The sequence below is a fragment of the Podarcis cretensis genome (genome assembly GCF_951804945.1).
Source record: "Podarcis cretensis genome assembly, chromosome: 8".
NCBI lineage: Eukaryota > Metazoa > Chordata > Lepidosauria > Squamata > Lacertidae > Podarcis > Podarcis cretensis.
In genome coordinates, this window is record NC_137177.1 from 1268252 (window position 1) to 1282080 (window position 13829).

Below are 13829 nucleotides of genomic sequence, written 5' to 3' on the forward strand. Positions count from 1 at the left end.
TAGGACTTGCAGATCGAAAGGTCGGCGGTTCGAATCCCTGTGGCGGGGTGCGCTCCCGCTGCTCGGTCCCAGCGCCTGCCAACCTAGCAGTTCGAAAGCACCTCCGGGTGCAAGTAGATAAATAGGGACCGCTTACCAGCGGGAAGGTAAACGGCGTTTCCGTGTGCGACTCTGGCTCGCCAGAGCAGCGATGTCACGCTGGCCACGTGACCCGGAAGTGTCTCCGGACAGCGCTGGCCCCTGGCCTCTTAAGTGAGATGGGCGCACAACCCCAGAGTCTGTCAAGACTGGCCTGTACGGGCAGGGGTACCTTTACCTTTACCTTTTTACCCATGTACTAAGGGATCTGGGTGGCGCTGTGGGTTAAACCACAGAGCCCAGGACTTGCCGATCAGAAGGTCGACGGTTCGAATCCCCGCAACGGGGTGAGCTCCCGTTGCTCGGTCCCTGCTGCTGCCAACCTAGCAGTTCAAAAGCATGTCAAGTGCAAGTAGATAAATAGGTACTGCTCCGGTGGGAAGGTAAACGGTGTTTCCGTGTGCTGCTCTGGTTTCGCCAGAAGCGGCTTAGTCCTGCTGGCCACATGACCCAGAAAAACTGTCTGCGGACAAACGCCGGCTCCCTCAGCCAGTAAAGTGAGATGAACGCCACAACCCCAGAGTCATCTGCAAATGGACCTAACAGTATCTTTACATTTACCCTTTACCCATGTACTATCTGAAACCAAAGTGGCGCAATGGTTGCCATATGTGACTTCCCCCCCCCCCCAGCTCTCCCACCTCACTATCAAGCGTCTCCTTGCCCCTGAAATGATCTTTGTAGGGACAGCTGTTTGGTAATCAGTGCCTGAGTTTTGATTTTGGTTTTCCTCCCCCCCCCCCCTTTGCATGTTGTGTCTTTTTCTAGAAAGGCTGAGGGCACAAATGCTCTGAATGCCCTGAAGAGCAGGGCACAAATGCTCTGAATGAATGAATGAATGAATGAATGAATGAATGAATGAATGAATGAATTTTTAAAAATATTATTTATACGCCGCCCATCTGGCTGGGTTTCCCCAGAAACTCTGGGCGGCTTCCAGCAAAATGTTGTTGTTTTTAGTCGTTTAGTCATGTCCGACACTTCGTGACCCCCTGGACCAGAGCACGCCAGGCACTCCTGTCTTCTAAGGCCTCCCGCAGTTTGGTCAGACTCATCTTCATAGCTTTGAGAACACTGTCCCACCATCTCGTCCTCCGTCGTCCCCTTCTCCTTGGGCCCTCCATCTTTCCCAACATCAGGGTCTTTTCCAGGGAGTCTTCTCTTCTCCTGAGGTGGTCCAAGTCTTGGAGCCTCAGCTTCAGGATCTGTCCTTCCAGTGAGCACTCAGGGCTGGTTTCCTTCAGAATGGAGCGGTTGGATCTTCTTGCAGTCCATGAGACTCTCAAGAGTCTCCTCCAGCACCAGAATTCAAAAGCATCCATTCTTCGGCAATCAGCCTTCTTTATGGTCCAGCTCTCACTTCCATACATCACTACTGGGAAAACCATAGCTTTAACTATACGGACCTTTCTTGGCAAGGTGATGTCTCTGCTTTTTAAGACGCTGTCTAGGTTTGTCATTGCTTTTCTCCCAAGGAGCAGGCGTCTTTTAATTTCTTGACTGCTGTCACAATCTGCAGTGATCATGGAGCCCAAGAAAGTAAAATCTCTCGCTGCCTCCATTTCTTCCCCTTCTATTTGCCAGGAGTTGATGGGACCAGTGGCCATGATCTTCATTTTTTTGATGTTAAAATACAACAATTCATCAAATATTAAAAGCTTCCCTAAACAGTGCTGCCTTCAGTGAAACTCATCCATAAGTGAAACCTGTGTGTGTTCCTCGCATGATTTACAGATTTTGTGTTGCCTGCATTTTTCCATGCTGTTTTCAGAAATTATTTCAGGTCAGGTCAGTTTGAACCCTTTTGGGCCTTAATTGGACACAAGATGTGAAAATTATAGTCCCAAACTGAGTATTATGTATTTAAGTTTTACACAATTAACGTGGGTTTTTTCCTGTGTAGCGTATCTACAGTATTGCCAGTAGCCAACATGGTTGCTCATTTTAATAAGGTCATAAAGGTAAAGGTAAAGGGACCCCTGACTATTAGGTCCAGTCGTGGCCGACTCTGGGGTTGCGGTGCACATCTCGCTTTACTGGCTGAGGGAGCCGGCGTACAGCTTCTGGGTCATGTGGCCAGCATGACTAAGCCGCTTCTGGCGAACCAGAGCAGCGCACAGAAACACCGTTTACCTTCCCGGCGGAGCGGTACCTATTTATCTACTTGCACTTTGACGTGCTTTTGAACTGCTAGGTGGGCAGGAGCAGGGACCGAGCAATGCTAGCTCACCCCGTCGCAGGGATTCGAACCGCCGACCATAAGGTCATAGGCTATCAAAATGGGGGGGGGGGGGGGACATGACTCCAGACAGTAACAACCAGGCCCTTCTAGCTCATGGACAATTATCAGTTTGGATATCCACTGTTGGCAAGGAGCATCAGGTCTCCGTCAATGGATGCATTTGCAATGGTTTCAGCGTTGTTCCCTGAGCTGTCGCAAGAACCAACCGTACCTGTCAAACAGCTTTAGCCAGGCTAGCTGGATAGAACTTACCCCATAAATTCACTGGAAAAACAAAATTTAAAAAATCCTTCCAGTAGCACCTTAGAGACCAACTAAGTTTGTTCTGGGTATGAGCTTTCGTGTGCATGCACACTTCTTCAGATCCACTGAAACAGAAGTCACCAGACCCTTATATATAGTGGGAGGGTGGGGTGGGGTTTTTCTCAGGAGGGTAGTGGGAGATGGGTGATTGACTCAGTGGGTATGGTCAATCTGTTAACAACTGCAATTAGTCCTACAGGGGGAAAAAAGGGATGGTATGCAGATGATTAGCATATGTAATGAGACAGGAATCCAATCTCTCTATTAAGACCAGGTCTCTCCATAGTTTTCAGTTTAGTGATAAGTTGTAATTCAGCAACTTCTCTTTCCGGTCTCTTTCTGAAATTCTTTTGCAATAAGACAGCTACTTTGAGATCTTGTATAGAATGTCCTGGGAGACTGAAATGTTCTCCTACCAGTTTCTCTGTCTTGTGATTCCTGATGTCAGATTTATGTCTATTTATCCTTTGGCGCAGGGTTTGGTCTGTTTGCCCAATATAGAGAGCTGTTGGCATTTGATAGAGTACACAATGTTAGAAGATGAGCAATTAAATAGGCATGAGATGGTAAGTTTGATGATGTTGGGGCCAGTAATGGTGTTGGCAGCAAAGTTGGCATCTGGGTTTGTTTATTGCAGTCTCTGGTACCTGTTGTATTATTGTGGGTGAGGAGTTGTTTAAGATTGGGTGGCTGTCTGTAGGCAATGAAAGGTCTTCTTCCCAGAGCTTGAGAAAGAGAACTCTTAACCACTACTGATTTTATAATGAATTGGTTTTAGAATGCTGTATTATTTTACTGTTGTTAGCTGCTCTGAGCCTGGCTTTGGCTGGGGAGGGCGGGATATTAATAAAATTTTATTATTATTATTATTATTATTATTATTACACCACACTGGCTCTCCATTTTCTGAGGGAGTCTTTTCCACTGCCTAACAGCTCTTGTTGTTGTTTAGTCGTTTAGTTGTGTCCGACTCTTCATGACCCCCTGGACCAGAGCACGCCAGGCACTTCTGTCTTCCACTGCCTCCTGCAGTTTGGTCAGACTCATGTTTGTAGCTTCGAGAACACTGTCCAACTATCCCTTCATGGATCACTGCCTTGCCGTGGCGAAGGGGCTTGAATAACTCGGAGAAGCTATGAGCTATGCCGTGCAGGGCCACCCAAGATGGACAGGTCATAGTGGAGAGTTTTGGCCAAACGTGATCCACCTGGAGCAGGAACCGGCAAGCCACTCCAGTATCCCTGCCAAGAAAACTCCATGGACAAAGACAACAGGCAACAGCTCTTAGCATCAGAAAAAGCTATCCTGCCATGTTGAAGGGGGACTTGGGCGCAGGAATCGCTAAGCTGAGTGAGACTTATGGGTCCATCTAGCCCCATATTGTCTACACGGACTGGCAGCTGTGGTCTCCAGGATTTCAGGCAGAGAACGGAACCTGGGACTTTCTCCCCGCAAAGCAGCTGCTCTCTGCCCCTGGGCTTTGGGCTCCAGCTCCTGTCAGCTCAAGCCAGAACAGCTGTTGCTGGCCACAACATCTGGAGGGTGCCAGGGCCGGGCAAGGCGGCTCTCAGCTGCTGGCCCCCCACTCCCCGCTCAGCTTCCTTTGATGTCCATCCAACTAGTTCTAGTTTTACATTTGAATCTCACCTGTTCTCCAAGAAACTCACTTAAATCTTTCTCTCTCTTCTGTTTTTGAACAGTAACAACATGTTGTACCCTAAAAAAATATTTTTATTGGTTTTACAGTTTAATATTTCACAAATCAATCATGTAATAATAATAATAGTAGTAGTAGAAGTAGTAGTAGAATTCATATATATTCCCCCCCACCCTGTGACTTCCCTCAACTTCCCCTTCTGGTTCATTAAATGTTTGCTACTTCTGCGTAATTTATTTCCTCCTATTTTCTTAATCTTTTCATTAAATGCTCTTATATTCTTATCACTTATTTATACCATATTTTCCTTCCAATTATATCTTTCACTTAATTAATTTCTGATTTATTGCTTCTTAATCTGTACATTTGTTTTCATAATTGTGTTTACTCAAATCCTGCTAATGAGTCCATTTCTTTACAGTGTTTCTGTAACTACAGCAGGAACAGTATAATGATAAGGTATAATGATTATTAGATCTTTTCCAGAAAGTGCTGTTCTGTGGGCTGCCATGGCGGGACCCCTGGGGGCTTCTCTTACACGTAAACATGCTTGGCAGAAAAGACGCCCAAACTTACTCAATGTAGCATAACGAGGGCCATTATCGGGGAGCTTGAGGACTTCCAATCAGAAAAGGGCATACTTTTTAATGTCCAATGTTTTATTATGTTTTTATATATGTTTGAAGCACTGCAGCGCCACTTTAAAGAGACATGGCTCCCCCCCCCCAATCCCTCTTCACAGTGTCACAAGAATTCTAAGGTATCACAAATAAAAACGAAGGCTCATAAATGCACAAGATAAACACACGTACGTAAGTACCTGTTACGGCTAAAATCTGGGTGCGGGGCTACTCTGCCACCCAGCTCGTCGGACTAAGTGTCCGCGGGTCCCTGTGGAAGAAAATGAGCTCAGCCGGGCACTGGAGCAAACTACAGAAGATCCAAGTTTATTGCGCAACAGGTTCAAGACGAGATTGAACAGCGAGAAAGGGGTGACATGAACTTTTGAAACTCCCTCCATGTCCCAGAATACAGTGCAAAATACATCCCAGTTACATCATGAATACATTAAAGAGAGGTTGGGTTACACAGATGACATCATGAATACATTAAGAAGAGGTTGGGTTATACAGGATTAACATATGGAGGAGGGAGGGGGAATATGCAGAGCTGGAGATATGCACAGATAAGCACATCCTGATGAGAAGACAATGGTCCATGTACTTGCCTTTCCTGGAGGAAAGGCTTGGCAGAGTGATTTGACAGGATTAGGGTCTTGACACCTTGCTTGAGGGATTATGGAGGACAGGGGAGGTGTGAGGGAGTCCTAGAGAAATTGAGCAAATTGGCACGTTGATTTTCTATGGATTTTATAGATTTTTGTCCCTTTTGACATTGACAATTGGGAATAAATGGATATATTGTAGCGAAGAAGGTGAAGAAGACATGCCCCCCCTTCCGTAACAGTCCCCCATTCGGAGATAGATTTGCATTAAAGTTCTGTAAGAACTTGCAAATCTTTTCTCCGCACCCTAAATCTCGGTGAAGGTATGGGTGCCCTGTGAATGGGAATAGGATCTAATGGAAAAGGAGGTGGGTTGAGCAGGGCAGCAAAGGAGGGAGCAACACAGACCAATACAATGTACGTGCGTGTTATAGATATGCGCTAACTAATAACTTGGTATCTACCGTACCAGATGTGTGGGTTTATGCAAACCTGAAAGGGACTTACAAACCATGCCTCTTAAGGCCATTTGCAAGTATAGTAATGCAGATAGCTGGATATAGGATATCACATAAAAGAACACCTGTTGTATTTTGTTCAATAGTGGTCTATGCTTTACATTTAGCAGGAAGGTCCACTACTGACTGGGGAAAAAATGCAGTTTGCTTTGCCCCCCGCCATTTTTGTGTTCTCAGGTGTCAAGGTAGCTCTTCTGTGGTCTCACACCGACAGTGATACAGCAACACATCCTGTTGAATCCCCTCAGGGCTTTCATATTAACCATGTTGCCTGGCACTCACCATAGCCAGCACAGGTTTGGACATATCAGGAGAGAGATGTCTTTGCCTTGGCCTTTCTATGGGGTTTTATTATTGTAGGCTCTGGTCTTGCACTCATGGGAAGTTGCTCACTTGCACTTAAAGGACCAAAAAGCTAATTGCAGCTTGGATACACTTGCCCAATTCACACAGAGTCCAATTTGAATTTATCTTGCCCCATGGTTCTCAACTTTTCAAACCAATCTGTTAAAGCAAAACCATTCTTAAGGGGCACTTCTCCAAATAAGTCAATTTAACTCTATAAGGGATTATTCCTGCTAAACCAAAGCATATATACCTTCCTGAAGCTCTTCCTTGGTAAAGTGAGTTTTAGCACATTTTAAAATGGGTAGGGAAGTTGGCAGAGTGCCAGGTGAAACAACGAAATGTGGTTATAAATTTATCTAATTCTAAACATAGCCTGATCTGTTAAAAGGCATAAAATGTATGAGGATCCTCCACTGGGGTGTAAGGAATAAGACATTAGACATAAAACAATTACACACAAAAATAGCCACAAAAATAGCCCCCCCCCCATTTGTGGAAATGACACACTGTCAGACACATTTCAACATTCCTACGTAATAACACATAATACAAAACAAACTAATTAAGTATCAGTTACAGATAGGTAGCTGTGTTGGTCTGCCATAGTCAAAACAAAATAAAAAAATTCCTTCCAGTAGCACCTTAAAGACCAACTAAGTTAGTTCTTGGTATGAGCTTTCGTGTGCATGCACACTTCTGGGGTGATGAGAAAATGTCTCAACCTAGAACGGTTTGTGCAGAAACAAAAACTTTCCTACAGAAGCAAAACTTTCCTACATCTCCCCCTTTTCTTTTATATAAGGGTGAGTGGGACAAAAATACTTCAGGATGCGTGGTTTGCCAGCGCATGCCCGAAATAAATCCGCCCAGTGATGTTGCTATATGACTTCAGGTGAATGGAACAAAAGTATTTTGGGACACGTGGTTTGCCAACGCATGCCCAAAATAAATCCGTCCACATTTCCCCTATTGTTTACTGTTGGTGCTGCCATTTGGCAAAATAGGCAGCAATAATTTTATTGGGTGGCAAAGGGGAAGAGAAACACTGAGACCAAAGGCGTATGAGACCAGGAATACATTGGATGAAGCGACATAGCAAAATTAATATACATATTACAACAATAGCATATTGAAAAAGATTACGAAGCCAGTTCAAATTTGGTAACCAACTAGTGAGCCACTGGGTAAACGAATCCCAGAGGCCAAAAAATCCAACGTCCTGTTTAATATGGTGTGTGAGATTTTGCAGATGAGAGATTTGCAGTATGAATAGCTTTGGAATTATCAGTAATATTGAAACAACACATAGCATTTACTTGTTCACAACCATAATGATGAAGCATTAATAAATAATCAATTGCAGCACGGTTTTGTAAGAGTCCGTGATGCAATTCATTCTGTTCTTTATTCAAAAGGTGAAGAGCTTGTGAAGTAGAATTCAAGGCTTTTGCTGCAGAGCAAGCTAAAGAGTTAATATTCCTGCTATTCCGTGCAGCCAATCCAGGGACTCCTAAAAGAGAGACAGGTAGAGAGATATATTCAGATCTGCTAGGGAGAGAAACAGAATCATCACAATCATTAGTTAATTCCACAGAGCGGCGATATCTAGGATGGGACAAATGATGCTTTTCGGGTAAAATAATAGACAAACGGCTTAAGCAGCAGGGCGTGCCATGGCTGATGTTTGCTGGAATATAATTGAATGTATAGCTTGGGCACGACCAAAACCAGCCTTCAGGCAGCTCTGTGTATTTATATACATAGGAAATATTTACATAATTAGAGCAGTTAAAATTATCCTTACCCATCTCTACACAGTTGGTTTTTGTACAATTGACCATGCGGGCACAAGTGACATTAAAGGAAGCCACGTATGGGGTCAACAAATCGATGGCTAGAGATGGGTGTCGGCGCACTTGGTTACCCCAGTTATGGTAACCGGAATAACCGAGGGTGCGGAGAGAATCATTTTGGGGTAGGGATGAATAAAACCAGGTATCATTTTGCACGTCAAGAGGGTCATGACAAACAGGGATAAGGCAGGAGCCAAGAATTTCACCTATTGATACCTGCTGGGTTAGGCAAAAAGAAGAAACATTAAGGGTTTTTGCAAAAGATTCCCACACATTTATTGGTGTGGAACCACCGCTATTAGGAGCGGAAGCAGAGAGGGGCAAAAACAAAACACTGATAATGAGCACTATAATGGAATTTATATTAAGGCAAGAAATGAGGCACAGAAGCAAATTTCCAGGGGTTGCTTCTAGTTGCTTTTCCTGTCTAAGCTGTTCAGCTTGAAGTGAGAGTGATTTTATTTGGCCCCACGTCACAGGTCCATTACGATTTCCTCGCTTGCAAGTCCTGGGGGAGGCTGGGCGTCGGATCCTGGATGATCTGGAGTTGACGGTCGAAGTGTGGTATCGGATCCTGCAAGGCCTGTTGCCATGGTAAAGGCGGATGCAGCGTGCGGGAACCCAGCGAGCACCCTGTGGAGTAGAAACTGCAGCATAACCCTTTCCCCAGGTAATCAGTTTTACTGGTTCACTCCATTCATTGGAGGGTAATATTTTATAACGGACCAGCGGGGCTGGAAGTATTTCTTTCTGCTGAAAGTGCTTTTGGAGGCGAGTATAAGATTGATGATCCTGTACGGAAACATTCAAAAGATTGAGAGTAAAGAGAACACTAGCCAACCAGCCTTCCTTTTCTGAAAGTGAGGCTGGGCCTCCGGCCTTTTTTTCCTGCCGAATTAAGGCAGTTTTTAAAGTGCGGTTGGCACGTTCAACAATAGCTTGGCCTTGAGAATTGTAAGGGATGCCAAATAAATGGCGAATATTCCAAGTTTCACAAAACCGAGCAAAGGTTTTAGCACAATACGATGGGGCATTCATTGTCAGTTTTTAAGGAATGAGGCTTGCCCATGACTGACATGGCACAAACAAGATGATTGCAAACATGTTTAACCTGTTCTCCCCTTTGAGGGGTGGCCCAAATAAAGCCAGAGAACGTATCAATGCAGACATGTATAAACTTGCAGGGTGAAAAAGGGGGAAAGTGAGTCACATCCATTTGCCACAACTGGTTGGCCTCCAGCCCACGGGGATTTACACCGGGGCTGGGGTGGCCAATCTGATTAGAGCATTGAGGACATTGCTGAATAATTGCACGAGCCGCTTCCAACAGAATTTGGAATTGGCGGCTGAGAGCTTTCGCATTCTGATGATGGAAAGCATGACTTTCAATGGGAGAGACAGGCAAAGCTCTAAGCAGAGAGTCTGCTTTTGCATTGCCATCAGTGAGAAAACCTGGGAAGGGTTGGTGAGAGCGAATGTGCACCACAAATAGTGGGTGGGAGCGATTGGAGAGAAGCAATTGTAAGGACAGAAAAAGACTCAATAGGTTGTCATCTAATAAGGAACTTACATAGCTGCCCTGTAAACGAGTTATAACATTTGCAACATAAAGGCTGTCCACTACCAGATTAAAACAAAAGAAAAAAAATTCCTTCCAGTAGCACCTTAAAGACCAACTAAGTTAGTTCTTGGTATGAGCTTTTGTGTGCATGCACACTTCTTCAGATACACTGAAACAGAAGTCACCAGACCCTTCTATATAGTGAGAAGGTGGGGAGGGGTGTTACTCAGAAGGGTATTACTCAGAAGGGTATTACTCTCACTATATAGAAGGGTCTGGTGACTTCTGTTTCAATGTATCTGAAGAAGTGTGCATGCACACGAAAGCTCATACCAAGAACTAACTTAGTTGGTCTTTAAGGTGCTACTGGAAGGAATTTTTTTATTTTGTTTTGACTATGGCAGACCAACATGGCTACCTATCTGTAACTACCAGATTAATTGGCTGTGTGGAAAAATGATGCAAAGCTTTAACAGCAGCTGCTAACTCAGAACGTTGAGCTGATTTTTGTGGGAGAGTGTAAAGGCTGTGCCATTTATCATTTTGTTGCCATGCGATCACCCCCCTGGAGGGGGCTCCGTCAGTAAAAACAGTAAGGGCATCCAAAGGGACAGGGGACAATATGGAAGAAAAGGATAGGGAAAATTATTTACCCATTTGCAGGCGAGGGTCGGGGGGGACATGGCAGCCCACCGAACCAACAAAATCGGCTAAAGCGCACTGCAAATCCATGCTAGTGGAAAAAACAGTTTCCCATTGTTCTAAGGGCATGGGCACAACAATTTGGCGGCAATCAATGCCAAAAAGACTTGCATCGGCGGCGACCCTTGCTAATGAGTTGAGCAAGGAGATCCACTAAGGGAGTCACTGTATTTTTCGGGGTATGATGTAAATACAGCCATTCGATAACGTGAACTTTAGATGGGCTAACTGAATAAGGGCCGCAAAAGGTTGGAAAGAATCTGTCATTATGACTACCGTATTTTTCCTTCTATAACACGCAGATTTTTTCTCCTAAAAAGGAAGGGGAAATGTCTGTGCGTGTTATTGAGCGAATGTGTGGTCCCTGGAGCCAATTGGTGCAAGGGGAGGCAAAAAAAAGCAGGCAAAAATCAAACCGCGCGTCTCCTAGAAGGGAAACTTGAAAAGAGGAAGCGGCTGCTTTCCTGCATTCTGCCTCAGGGTCTTACTGCCCACCCACCTCTGTTTCCTTGCTGTGTTTGCTCAAACGGAACAAAGAGCAGGGAAAGCCCCTCCCCTCCAGGCAAGCAGAGGGGAAAGCTGAAAACATGCAGGAGGGAGAGAGAGAGCGCGCTCGAGCTGGCTGGCTTGGGTGGGTAGGTGAGGGAAAACTTTTGCCTTCCTTTCCTCCCTCCCATTATACCCCTCTCCTGCATTCTTAGCCAGCTGCTTCTCTGCACACCCCTCTCCTGCTCCTTGTCTCTTCTGTGTTTTTCCTTCCCTCCCCACTTAAAATGTGGTTAAAAAGCATGGATCCACATGGATCCTCAGGATCTTTGCATTGGGTCAGCCCAAATTCACCATAAGATCACATAGCATGTCCATGGCTGCAGCCTGCCCCCCAAAAATCACGCACCCACTGTTGCCTGGGGCTGCAATGGTGCAAAAATGTGGTTAAAAAGCATGGATCCACATGGATCCTAAGGATCTTTGCATTGGGTCAGTCCAAATTCACCATCAGATCACATAACATGTCCATGGCTACAGCCTGCCCCCCAAAAACCACACACCCACTGTTGCCTGGGGCTGCAATGGTGCAAAAACGTGGTTACAAAGCATGGATCTACATGGATCCTCAGGATCTTTGCATTCAGTCACCCCAAATTCACCATCAGATCACATAGCATGTCCATGGCTACAGCCTGCCCCCCAAAAATCACGCACCCACTGTTGCCTGGGGCTGCAATGGTGCAAAAACGTGGTTAAAAACATGGATCCACATGGATCCTCAGGATCTTTGCATTGGGTCAGCCCAAATTCACCATAAGATCACATAGCATGTCCATGGCTGCAGCCTGCCCCCCAAAAATCACGCACCCACTGTTGCCTGGGGCTGCAATGGTGCAAAAACGTGGTTAAAAACATGGATCCACATGGATCCTCAGGATCTTTGCATTGGGTCAGCCCAAATTCACCATCAGATCACATAGCATGTCCATGGCTACAGCCTGCCCCCCAAAAATCACGCACCCACTGTTGCCTGGGGCTGCAATGGTGCAAAAACGTGGTTAAAAACATGGATCCACATGGATCCTCAGGATCTTTGCATTGGGTCAGCCCAAATTCACCATCAGAGCACATAGCATGTCCATGGCTACAGCCTGCCCCCAAAAAATCACGCACCCACTGTTGCCTTGGGCTGCCATTGTGCAAAAACGTGGTTACAAAGCATGGATCCACAGGGATTCTCAGGATTTTTGCATTGGGTCACCCCAAATTCACCATCAGATCACATGTCCATGGCCACAGCATGAAGCACAAAAATGATACATCCACTGTTTCATTCAGAATGTTTTTTCCCTTGTTTTCCTCCTCTAAAAACGATGTGCGTGTTATGGTCAGGTGCGTGTTATAGAGCGAAAAATATGGTACATCTGGCAAAACATTAAGAATTGCTCTGTCAACCCAGTGGTGACACATAATTTCTTTTAACTGGACAACAGTTTTCTGTTGAAAAGAGGTCAAAGTAATTAGCTCACCAGGATATTGATGGCCTTTTAAGGCTGAAAAAAGCGGCCGTAAGACTTCAAGAGGGATTTTAAAATATGGTCTTATCCAATTAATATAGCCCAGCAATTGTTGTAGCTTGACATATTTCATTGTTTTTGGAGCGTGAAGCTCAGGGATTATAGGAATGGAGTAACTAGCGATCATTTTGTGACCCAGATAATGAAAAGGAGAGGATTCCTGCACCTTTTCGGGAGCAATTTGCAAACCATAAGCTGACAGACAGGCTACTATATCCTGTTTCCATTGAGGGAGGAGGTGACCCCCGCCAATAAGACGTCATCCATGTAAATCAGAAGGTGGGGATACTGAAGACGGAAAGGCTGGAGGGCTTGATTCACATAATATTGACACATGGTAGGGGAATTTAACATTCCTTGCGGTAAGACTTTCCATTGATTGATTCCATGGACTGGCTGTTATTTAACACAGGAACAGTGAAAGCAAAATATTTACGATCTTTCTCCTGTAAAGGAATGGAGAAAAAGCAATCTTGCAAATATATAATTGCCAATTGATAAGAATAAGGGTTCACATTTTGATTAGGCAGACCACGCTGCAAGGGCCCCATGGGTTCAAGGATTTCATTAATTTTCCTTAAATCCTGGAGAAGTCTCTATTTTCCACTTTTCTTTTTTATAACAAAGATGGGAGTATTATAGGGGCTGACAGACGGCTCGATATGATCTGCCAATAATTGTTCATTAACGAGTTGTTTTAAAGCAAGCAGCTTCTCCCCCGTTATGGGCCATTGTTCTACCCATACAGGGGTAGCAGATTTCCAGGTAAGGGGGAGTGCAAGCTTACTCATTAAATTGAATGGTAGCTTGTAATTGTTGCAATAGGTCTCTGCCCCACAGATTAAGGTGGATTTTCAGCACACAGGGCTGGATGTATGCAATGGTTTCAGAGCTATCAGGCAAGGAAACAGGCAGCCACTGTACGCTTTTGGAAGAGGTTTGAGATCCACCTACACCCCAAACTGCAGAGGCAGACTCAGGGGCCACGTGGGGTCCCAGCAATTACTGGATATTACAGAAACATCTGTGCCCGTGTCAATCAAGCCTTCCAAAACTTTCCCATTGATTTTATACTTACGAAGAAGTTTCTGTTCACCGATCCTCTGGATTACGGCTAATAGCTGTGGAGAGAATTGAGAAAGCTGGTGCAAATTACTATCCATAATAGAAGCAGTAGGATGAGAAGGGAGCACTAGCAAATGCGCCCAAGACTCAC